This window comes from Mytilus galloprovincialis, chromosome 7 (assembly GCF_965363235.1).
Source record: "Mytilus galloprovincialis chromosome 7, xbMytGall1.hap1.1, whole genome shotgun sequence".
Classification (NCBI taxonomy): Eukaryota; Metazoa; Mollusca; class Bivalvia; order Mytilida; family Mytilidae; genus Mytilus; species Mytilus galloprovincialis.
In genome coordinates, this window is record NC_134844.1 from 4,203,318 (window position 1) to 4,215,538 (window position 12,221).

The 12,221-nt window shown below is 32.3% G+C and overlaps 1 long non-coding RNA gene across 1 annotated transcript; it reads right to left on the bottom strand.

Annotated features, from left to right (window-relative positions):
• Window positions 1-9,700: 9,700 nt before the first annotated feature.
• On the bottom strand, window positions 9,701-12,221 carry LOC143082152 (uncharacterized). The gene is made up of 3 exons (XR_012980297.1): window positions 11,546-12,221; window positions 10,328-10,656; window positions 9,701-9,982 (listed from the first exon to the last, which is right to left on the bottom strand). It is a non-coding gene; the product is annotated as an uncharacterized LOC143082152 (long non-coding RNA).

Consider the following 12,221-nt stretch of genomic DNA (forward strand, 5'->3'; position numbering starts at 1 on the left):
GATTGACAATGAAACATAAATTACCAAACTAGCAGTAACTGACATGCCAGCTCCAGACCTCAATTAAACTGATTGAAATATTGTGTCTTAATCATCTGCAAAATCAAGCACAATCTCTCCCGTTAGGGGTTTAGTATAATAAGAGATGCAATGACAATATACGGTGATGACACAGCAATGAATTTTGATATTAGGACGTGAAAGAGAACTATTTCCTCAGATTACTTTGAATTGACATTGTTCATATTCTTTGTTAGATTTTTTTCTTTCTAATGAAAAAATGGGGATAACGCCATAATACATTTAAAATAGTCCATGATTGTCAATTTCTAGCACTGTCTCTATACTTAATATATATTTTTATACCTTTGCATACTAAACGACTGAATTATTTGATTATTGTCTTGTGTATATGTTTATTATAATTTGCTGTCTCATTGACACATACGGGTATTCCCAATTTATTCAGGAGAGGGAAAGAAATCACACAAACAATTTAGAGTAATACGAGGAAATATTTGACTTTCACCTCCTGGTGTATAAATATATTGCTATGTCATCACCGTTTATTGTCAATTTATTCTGCAGATGAAGTAACCGTAACCGTCACTTTCAAATATGGGGAAACTCCAAAATTAATTGTACAGTTGGTTGAATTTGACGTTAAATAAATGATTATAGTAGAATTCCTGTACGAAATGTTCCATATGCAATGTACACGGAATATAGTAGGAATATTGCTGTGAATTCCTACCAGAAAAGAGCGATATTCTAGTCAGACAGTAGTAGGAATCCACACGGAAATTAGCCGAAAAATTTAAATTAGCAGGAATTATGCAAATTAGCAGGAATAATTTGGTAGGAAAATGAAATTCTACTTGAAAACCTGGTGGGAATTTTTCAAAATTCAACCCAGAAAAAAAATTAAAATATACAAAATGTAAGTGTATATTCACAAATACACAACTAGCCATGAGTCAATGATTTAATATTTAATGAATCTCAACAGCAAAGAACAAAGGAAATTCATAGAATACATTCATTTTTAAGAAAATGGATTTTTGAAATGTATAAGGAAACTGCAATATATGTAAGCAAGACATTGTGTTATATATAAACATGAAGATTATCCAAAAATATGCCTAAATGAAATTAAGAGTGAATAAATAAGTGAAATTATACACTATTGTTGAATTAATTGATTACTAAATATTTTTAGCAGGCATATACAAAAATCATTTTAAATGAATAAGAATTACTTTCAGTCTTCATAAGTCATATGTTCTTACATTTCTATAATGTAGCTGTGTGACCCTAGCTTGCAGCATTGTGTTCCAACATAACTTTTCATTCTTTTCACCTCCAACTTTTGAATTTGTGAACTGGAACTTGCTTGCATTAAACACTGCAAAATGTGTGTCATTAGCAAACAAGAATCCAGTTCAAGATAACTAAAAGATTCCAGATAGAAAGATTTTATGGTAGGAATCTTGTACATGTAGTAGAAAAATGTATAATCAAATCAGATTTTGAAATAAGAAATAAACCCATACAGACTTTTAAAATCCCACCTAGGTAGTAGGATTTTAGTAGTAGGAAAATAAAAATTTCCAGTCAGAATTTTGTTCATTTTCCATGTCCGCCTACTTTCTATATGGAATCTTTGATTCTAGGTAGATTCCTACTTCATTCCTACTAGTGTCTAGATGGATTCCTGCTAACTATTTCGTTATTCATATTACAACTGCTTTCTATCAGATTTTCAATTTTAATCGGCATTACTAACGTAAATCATTGACACATTCATAGTCTTTATATAAATTAGACCGTTGGTTTTCCCGTTTGAATGGTTTTACACTTGTAATTGTTTCTGGGGCCCTTTGTAGCTTACTGTTCGGTGTGAGCCAAGGCTCCGTGTTGAAGACCGTACCTTGACCTATAGTGGTTTACTTTTATAATTGTGATTTGGACGAAGAGTTGTCTCATTGGTACTCATTGTGCATAAATCAGACTCGTATAAAATGGTTGATAAGAGATTGATAACAAGTTCAGACTCTAAAGTTTGGTTCGGACTACAGTTGATCCTTTCAGACAAAGTTTCCAGTTCTGGTTCGTCTGGTTCGTGCTTCACTAATTTTCTACCATAGTCGTCAACTTCTTCTTTCAGTTACTTGAAGTTCTTCTTCCAGTTGATGGGCTGGGAAATTCTATATGTTGTTGATTTTGCTATCAATTTTCTTGTTATGTCATCGGTAACTATGAAATTGTTGTCAGTAATAATGATGACTAGCCTGACTATAGTATTTTAACGATGCATATTAACCATTCGGAGGATAGGATTGCACATCTCTAAGGTTAAAGGCCTCTAAAACCTTTTTATGGCTGAACATTTTGGATGCATGATACTTTGTGTAAGTATATGAAACTACAGGTATAGCTTGAATTTTTGATGTAATCATGTAAAGTTTTGTGAGCAGATTTCTGGTTGTTGGTAATATTGAAAGCAGCTTAACCTTAAGTGGCGGATTCTACTTTAGAAAAAAATACGTTTATCCTCATTTAAGGAAGTAATTGTAATGGATTGTAATAGTCTATTGTTAGCAATGTCCATTGACTATTACAATTAACCTACACAAAACAGAATAAGAATCAACAACAGAAGTATTTTTGGCCACTTATAACAGTAAATAAAGTTAAGATAATTGACTGAAGTATAATTTAGGACTGATTTGGTGAATTAATGAGTTTAATTTTAACCAGACGATAACAAACTATCAATGATCACGGTTAAAAAGCAGGTGGTGGATTACATCTGTGACACTGACTTATATTTCATCGAGTAAAAGTGTAAAAATAACTGAATTTATTGACTGTACTACATCTTGGACTAGCAAAATTAACTACATCATAAATTTTGTCATTGCATCCATTATAATGTTATCACCTAATGATGAAATCTCGATCTAGCTACTTGTTTGTTTTGAACTTGGCCATCTGTCTTAAAATGTTTTCACCTAATGATGAAATGTCTATTAGTAATTGTAATGAATTGTAATAGTCTATTGTTAGCAATTTCCATTGACTATTACAATGAACCTATACAAAACAGAATTAGAATCAACAACGGAAGTATTTTGGGCCACTTAGAACAGTAAATAAAGTTAAGATAATTGACTGAAGTATAATTTAGGACTGATTTGGTGAATTAATGAGTTTAATTTTAAACAGACGATAACAAACTATCAATTGTCACGGTTAAAAGGCAGGTGGTGAATAACATCTGTGACACTGACATATATGTGACCAGCCACGACATATCCAGGCTTATGGAGGTAGAACGTCATTGTGAGAAAAACGCCGTTAACTATATGTGAATAGCCATTTCCAGTCTTAGGAGGGTACATTGTCTAAAATTTGATTTTTGTATATTTATCTAGAATATTCCGAAACAAAACTCTCTGTCATGTTATTATGACATATTTGTTGTAATAGCAACGAAACGAGACATTTCGAATACCGGTATGAAAATGAGACTGTTCTATGACGACTTTTACTTATCGAAGGCACTAATTTATAAAACACAAAATTATTGTATTTATTGGCTCTTAGTGATGTTTAATAGCGTTTTTGAATAAAATTTCAAAGACTTAAATTTACTGCAATGCAAACAATTCTTATCTCTATTTTAGAACATGTAATTTAAACTTGTTGAAATAAAATTAGTTTAAAATTTGTCAAAGTAAGCTTTAAGAATTCCTTTTTTTAATTTAGATTTATTATGCATGTCTCTAAACATAGTATGCGACGCGTAACAGTTTATAAGTAAGTGTTCTCATATATTAATTTGATACGGTGCATTTATTATAAATATATTTCAGACTTCATTTATGAAAGAAAATATATACAGCAGAGCATTATTTGTTTGTTTGTAGCTCTATTTTAGAACATGTAATTTAAACTTGTTGAAATAAAATTAGTTTAAAATTTGTCAAAGTAAGCTTTAAGAATTCTTTTTTTTTAATTTAAATTTATTATGCAAAAGATGTCTTTATACATAGTATGCGACGCGTAACAGTTTATAAGTAGGTGTTCTCTTATATGCATTTGATACGGTACATTTATTATGGATATATTTCAGACTTCATTTATGAAAGGAAATCTATAGAGCAGAAATTTGATTTTTTTTTGTATCAGTTTAAAATGTAGATTCAAATATTTTTCACTTCAAACGTTAAAGTAAAACTTCTTAAAAACTTATGTATGATGTATATTTCGGCGTCCGCAAAAGAGAAGCAAGGGAAAGTGTTTATCTCTTCTTCACAAATACGTATTTCATTGAATCTCGATATTTATCATGTTTATAATTTTTCTAACAATGACATTCTACCTCCATAAGCCTGCAAATGTCATGGCGGGTCACATATTTCATCGAGTAAAAGTGTTGAAAGAACTGTAATTTATTGACTGTACTACATCTTGGACTAGAAAAATTAACTACATCATCAATTTTGTCATTGCATCCATAGTGAATGGCTGTTCCCAACTCTCTTATTCAAAAGTCTTCTCTATGTAGACGATATGATGAATTCAATATAAGGTCATTTGTTTTCTCTATGATCCGCACGTTCATTGAAACAAATGAATGACCAGGCTGATTAAAATGCTTACCTGTTGGTGACCTTCTGCTGTTGTTTTTTTTCTATGGTCGGGTTGTTGTCTCTTTGACACATTCCCCATTTCATTCTCAATTTTATTATAGATTAATTGACTGTTATTGGGATCATTACCATTAGATCGATGGTTATTAATTCAAAAAATGAGTCTTTGTAGAGTTTCCTCGATGTATATAGCTCATACAAAATCATACACACTATTTGAAGCAGAACAATTTAAATCCTCATAACTATGTGAATTTTACCTTGCAATGGTCAACTTTCTTTGAAAGTGGGTATTACATATAAGTACATCACATGGTCTAAAACATTTATGGTTACATTAAGAAAAAGAGCAACAGTGTAAGCTATTATTGTAATCTTAGATATCTGAAAGTTACAGAATACTGTACCAAGTATAAAAAAACTTCTCTGAATTTGTATAGTATAATGAGGAATCAGAAGACTGTACATCATGTGTCATTTTCATTACATCCTTTAAGATAATCGTAGGGAGACCTGATAAAAAGGTTGTTTTGTGTCCTTGACAACATCAAATTGACAGCTTTGTATCCTGAGCGACGTGTTATTCGGTATGATAATATGTATGTCAATTTACCTGTGTTGTGTGCAATATCTAATGGAATCATTGTGTTTCAATAACACAGTATTTATGGAAATAATAATAGTTTCGACACAGAAAAATTAAAGTCAGATTACATGTAGTATATTTAGCTATTCTACATGTTCTACAGAATTTGGTAAAATGTTGCATACAACATTGACTGGTTGATCTATCACTAAAAATCGAACAGTTTGATATGAATATGAATGATTGATTTAAAAAAAAGTGAACATTTGTTGAGAAAGCATATAAACTCGACAAAAATATTCCTGACGTCATAAAATCTTCAAATATTCAATTTCAGATTCATTGACTAATTATAATTCCCTGACGTTTATACAAACATTTCCGTTTGAATGATAATAAATCATAATGTTGGCACCTGTCCTGAAATGTCTATTGAGCTACGTGTTTCTTTGGAACTTGGCAATCCGTCTTATAATGTTGTCACCTAATGTTGAAATGTCCATTGAGCTACTTGTTTGTTTGGAACTTGGCAATCCCTCTTATAATATTGTCACCTAATGATGAATTCTCTATTGAGCTACTTGTTTGTTTGGAACTTGGCAATCCGTCTTATAATATTGTCACCTAATGATGAAATCTCTATTGAGCTACTTGTTTGTTTGGAACTTGGCAATCCGTCTTAAAATGTTGTCACCTAATGATGAAATCTCTATTGAGCTACTTGTTTGTTTGGAACTTGGCAATCCGTCTTATAATATTATCACCTAATGACTAAATCTCTATTGAGCTACTTGTCTGTTTTGAACTTGGCAATCCCTCTTATAATGTTGTCACCTAATGATGAAATCTCTATTGAGCTACTTGTTTGTTTGGAACTTGGCAATCCGTCTTAAAATGTTGTCACCTAATGATGAAATGTCTATTGAGCTACTTGTTTATTTTGAACTTGGCAATCCGTCTTAAAATGTTGTCACCTAATGATGATATGTCTATTGAGCTACTTGTTTGTTTTGAACTTGGCAATCCGTCTTATAATGTTGTCACCTAATGATGAAATCTCTTTTGGGCTACTTGTTTGTTTTGAACTTGGCAATCCGTCTTATAATGTTGTCACCTAATGATGAAATCTCTATTGAGCTACTTGTTTGTTTTGAACTTGTCAATTCGTCTTATAATGTTGTCACCTAATGATGAAATGTCTATTGAGCTACTTGTTTATTTTGAACATGGCAATCCGTCTTATAATGTTGTCACCTAATGATGAAATGTCTATTGAGCTACTTGTTTGTTTTGAACTTGGCCATCCGTCTTATAATGTTGTCACCTAATGATGAAATCTCTATTGAGCTACTTGTTTGTTTTGAACTTGGCCATCCGTCTTATAATGCTGACACCTAATGATGAAATCTCTATTAAGGTACTTGTTTGTTTTGAACTTGGCCATCCGTCTTATAATGCTGACACCTAATGATGAAATCTCTATTGAGCTACTTGTTTGTTTTGAACTTGGCCATCCGTCTTATAATGTTGTCACCTAATGATGAAATGTCTATTGAGCTACTTGATTGTTTTGAACTTGACAATCTGTTATCAACATCTTCAATCGTCTCCATGTATCAATTAAATCTTCTTTCTTGGTCTCTTGAAAACGGTCCATTTCCATCCAACCAAAACTGTATCTTGTTCCAGCAGAAATGAATGTCTCTAACCGTAGTTCAACAAAAAGCACGGTAACAGTTGTATTTGCATAAGATATATCTAAATAAGTAAGCTTATCATTTTTTCGGAACTATAAATAGAAAGCGTAAAGTATTAACTATTGTGAAACTGATATCAAATTTTGTTAATGAAGCTGGTAACATAACGTAACTGCCACCAGAACTTTTAAAATTAGAGTCTGAGGTCATTGAATTTTCTATGAAGAAGTTGACAAAATTATATGAATAATCTAAAGATTGTAATCGCAAAGCTTTTCTAAAAAAAGAGTCAATTTCTCCGTGATTTTTTATATGAGCTAGTAAAAGCCTGTTTTCTTTCAATGAAAGATGTTTTAGGCACTCTGGGTAATCAAAGGAAAATAAAGAGCCATGTGTGTAATCAACTATTCTATTCTGGGATAAATCTAGATTTTCTATGCAAATTGTTTTCAGGTTTTTCATTATATCGGATGTTATTGTCAGAGCAAACGGAAGGTCGTCACTATCAATGATTAGGTCGCTGACATGGCCTAAGTTGATCGTGGTCATATTTCTATAACGGTATGGATGCAAAAGAAGTAAGGCACGCGATAGGTGCATAAATGTTCCAAACAAATCTAGTACACATAGATGTGGAAACGGACCCAAAGCGTCATATTCTGTTTTAACAAAGTTTAATCGACAATTTCTGAGATAAAGCTCTTCTACAGACGATGAAAACTTCAGGAATGTTTCATTTGATAGACGCACTAAATAAATAGTTTGAAAGTATAACTTTCGAAGTTTCTTCATTTGACTGAATCCGCTTCCGAAGATTGGCACAGGCATCATATTAATCCCTAAGAAAGTTAATTATCTCAAAACATGGAACGCATAATCGGGATAGTCGAATTCCTTATCATAATTCTGAGGTTGAGGCATATTACTTCTGATATCCAATTTCGTTAAGTGTTGTATATGCATAAGATAGATCAAGCAGATTATGAGACATATCAAGCACGACAAGATTGTGTAATCCCTGCAATGACTCTTTATATAAATGTTTCAGCTTATTTTTTCTCACATTAAGTTCGTGTAAATGTATATAAAACGCGTTCTATTTGAAAAAGAGAAAATCTATTTTATTCTCTTTTTAGTGTGGTTTCAAATTCGGTAAACAAAAAGATTGTCAACGTTTATTGTAAAAAAACATCTTTATTTGAAGAAGCGAGGCGATTCAGTTGCTAAAAATTAGTGAAAATTTATCCAGAATTACACCTGATGTTAACTTTATATTCATGCAGCAACAAAGAATGATGAAACTCATTGAAATTTTTCCTCATCTATTATCATAATGAATTTAAAAATAAATGAAAATGGGGAAATATCCCCGGCATAAAATGACCTTTAGACTGGGGAAATATCCCCAGAAAAAAGACCTTCAGACTGGGGAAATATCCCCACTTTTCTTCAAATATAATTATAAGTTTGAGGATAATGTGTAAGTAACTGTAATTAACATCATGAATAAAGTGGGGAAATATCCCCAAATTAAATATGACTTTCAATATGGTGATAAAAGAATACGAAATGGGGAAATTTCCCCATTAAATTACAAGTAGTGGGAAAACATCCATACAGGAAGACAACACATACGTGAACACTTAACAATATTGGGGAAATTTCCCCACATGAAAATAATCTTTTAAACAAGCTGTGTAATTGGTCATTTTCTATGTCGAAGAAATAAAAAATATACATGGAATGGGGAAATGTCCCCATTATGTGTATGTATCCATTTCTACAGCATTTTGCAAAGATTTACTTTCCGTCTAAAAATGTCAATCTTGAATATAAAAATGACGAACATTTATCAGGTGAGCTTGGAAAAGCAGTGTGATTCTCAATGCACTTTTCGACTGATTTTTTTTATATTGCAAACAAGTCAAGCTAATGAAAATACTGCTTTAAATTCTTTTTGCAAAGTTAGATAGCGGGCCTTAGATTTGAAGGTCATAATTAACACTAACTAATGTACATGTGCAAGACTTTAAATGACTTTGAAACATTCAAATACAAAATAAAAGATGAATCTTGGTGATTCGCACTGTCCAGCGGGAAATAAATATGCATATTCAGGACAAGAACAAGTTAATGTAACATGAAAAATAACTTTACTTTTCACTTGAACCACACGCAGAGTCGGATTTTCAACAAGCTAATTCATAAAGGAGGAGTAAAAGATACCAGAGGGACATTCAAACTCATAAATCGAAAGTAAACTAACGCCATGGCTACAAAAGAAAAGACAAACAATAGTGAGGAAGAAACGTCAATGAAATTAAAACCTACAAGCAACACGCATCCCACCAAAAGCTTGGGGTGATCTCGCCAACTCCGAAAGGGAAGAAAATACTGCTTCACATGTGACAACCGTCACGTTGTTCATAAGATAACAGTCCACCGAAACGGACATAGCATTATCACTTCGAGCCAATCAATCCTTTGATCAAACTCCTTCATGCTGCGTGCTAAGCGGAGAAGCAACAAATACAAATTCTAAAGTCTCCGTTTTCATCCAGCCGAGTTCCAAACTACGACCTCTCGCACTCGGGGTGATCACGCTACCACGTATTCGTGTATCCATCAAATTAAAGGAAAGTAAACGAGATAGAAATCAATGTTTTTTTTAAGAGAAAACATAATTACAAACTGTTTAATGTCAGTACAGCACAACAAGGACGTATATTAGATGTTAGTTATACGTCCTTGAGCACAAGTAGAAAATTTAAACTCTTGAAAATTACATATTAAAGCATGCACATTATTTTGAATAAAACATAATTGTACTGTTGCTGTTGAAACCATATGTTGTTCAACTGCTAGGTAAAATAGCCACAACAAATATGATACCTCATGTATATAACAAATCAAATCAAAAAAGAAAATGAGTTCTATTAGTTCCTGTATTATAGAATAAAATATCTGTTTCTTTTGACATATATAGCCATATACATATGAGCTATATATGGTGCGTCTAGTTGTCATGTTCTTCGTATTTCCTGAAAATACATATTAAAAACAACGATTGATTTCGACCTTAAATGTTGTTAGTTGATGATTAAAGAAAAACAAATAAATATTATAAAGTAGTCAATTACCGATTTCGAGTTGAGTTTGCTAATAAAACGTCCAGATGTTTTGCTCAAATGAAAAATATTTAATTTGAAAAGAAGATAAATATTTAGTTTTCTCAGTGATATTAGCAAGCAAAGACAACGCGTTTGACATTTGATCCGTAAAGAGACATTTCCAGTCATTAATTCCACTTTCAATTTTTTCGATAAATATTTTGTCAAAAACTGGCGTGGATACTTTTGGTACACCCTTTGGCAATTCTACTTCACCTTTATCGTTAAACATGAACATTCCACTTGTTGAAATCTTCCAAGGCCCCGCATGATTGGATTTGTAACACAGTTTAATCTTATTAGATACTTCATCCATTGTAAATCTATAATGTAATGGCTTGATATGTTTCCGTACATCAGCAATAAATGGTTGAAGCCAGTTCCTAATATCGTATTGCCAAATTAAGTTGCTTGGATTTGGTAAGAGATCCAAAAGCTCAGGGATTTTTTCTGCGTCATTTCGACGGAGGGAATCTACTATTTTGCTGAAAACCGGCGTCAATATCCTCATGTGTGTGTCCAACATACAGAAAAGAAAGGTGAACCTGCAAAAAAAAATATTTTCATAAAAAATTCTATCAAATTTTATATTGATTTATATTTTAAAACTGTCCGCATTACGATTCTTGTATGTGCATTCTTTTGCTAATTGTTTTGACATTTCTCTGAAGCATTATTGCGACAGTCATGATAGTGGATGTATGTGGAGTATTTATATATTACACTTGATACATTATTTCAGGGACGGTGTTCCATATCATGAATTCAGTTAGTCTAAAAATACGACGGGTGTCCCTCGAGGAGCTGTTAACCGAGTTTTCCGGTGGTATTGGAGTTACTTTATATTTTTATGTAATGGTTTGTCTTAGTTGTTTTACTGTTGAATATTGAGATGATTTATTTTAATCGACTTTTCATTATGATTCTCCGTCGGTATATTTTCTCGCTTTATTATATCTTATTCATCATGTTCATTTGGATACAGTTATTCATGTTAATACATAATGATACGACCCTTATAAAAATGGTAGGAGGAATCACCGATCAATTCAGTAGGAACAAGTACACGAATGCCCCACTCGCACTTTCATTTTCTATGTTCAGTGGACCGTGACATTGGGATAAAAATTAGAAAGATTATATCGTAGGGAACATGTGTACTAAGTTTGAAGTTGATTGGACTTCAACTTCATCAAAAACTACCTTGACCAAAAACTTTAACCTGAAGCGGGACAGACGGACGAACGGACGGACGGACGAACAGACGAACGGACGCACAGACCAGAAAACATAATGCCCCTCTACTATCGTAGGTGGGGCATAAAAATACGTGTGTCCATTGTCATGATTGTATTCCCTGAATTTTTTTAGATAGGAATTCTATTATCTAACAGTAGTATGATTACTGTGGGCTATAAGATATCAAATGTCTACCTCTTGAAATACTTTCATGTGCACCAGTAACTCGCAAAACGATAAAACATATTTATTTTTGTTTTCCCGCCAGCAGTTGTCCGCTTGAATATACAATACTGGAGGCAACGTTCCACCCTGCAAAAATTATAATTCAAACCTTAAACATGTTATTTTATTTATCTTGCTCATTCATTACTTGATGTGTCAAAACAGGAGTTTGTTGTCCACTAAATAGCTGTAGCTGACTAAAATAATTGCAAGTATATAATACTGCCTTAGCAAGTACAGTATGTCCAATGAACATACACACCAATATGTGTTATTCCTCCCTACCGTGTTGCTTTTAGTTGTTTTGTCATCGTAGTTGTAATGTTTTCCCCCTTCTTGATGTGGTATGGTATATGCTATATTTGTAACATAACCGAATTAAACTTCGATATTAATTATGAAAAGACAAAATATTGGTTGAAATCCATGTTGCTTTTTGTATATCAAGATACATTGTATTAAGAATGTCCCAGACACCCGCAGAAGTCGACTTAAACACATACGTATGCATGTAAACACATATAAATTTTTCATAGATTTTATATTCAATTATAATGCAAAATATTCTATAAGAATACTAAACCACCGAGGCTGTACCATTTTAGTAGGCTTGACTTCTAACAGATAACAAAAAAAAAAATGATAT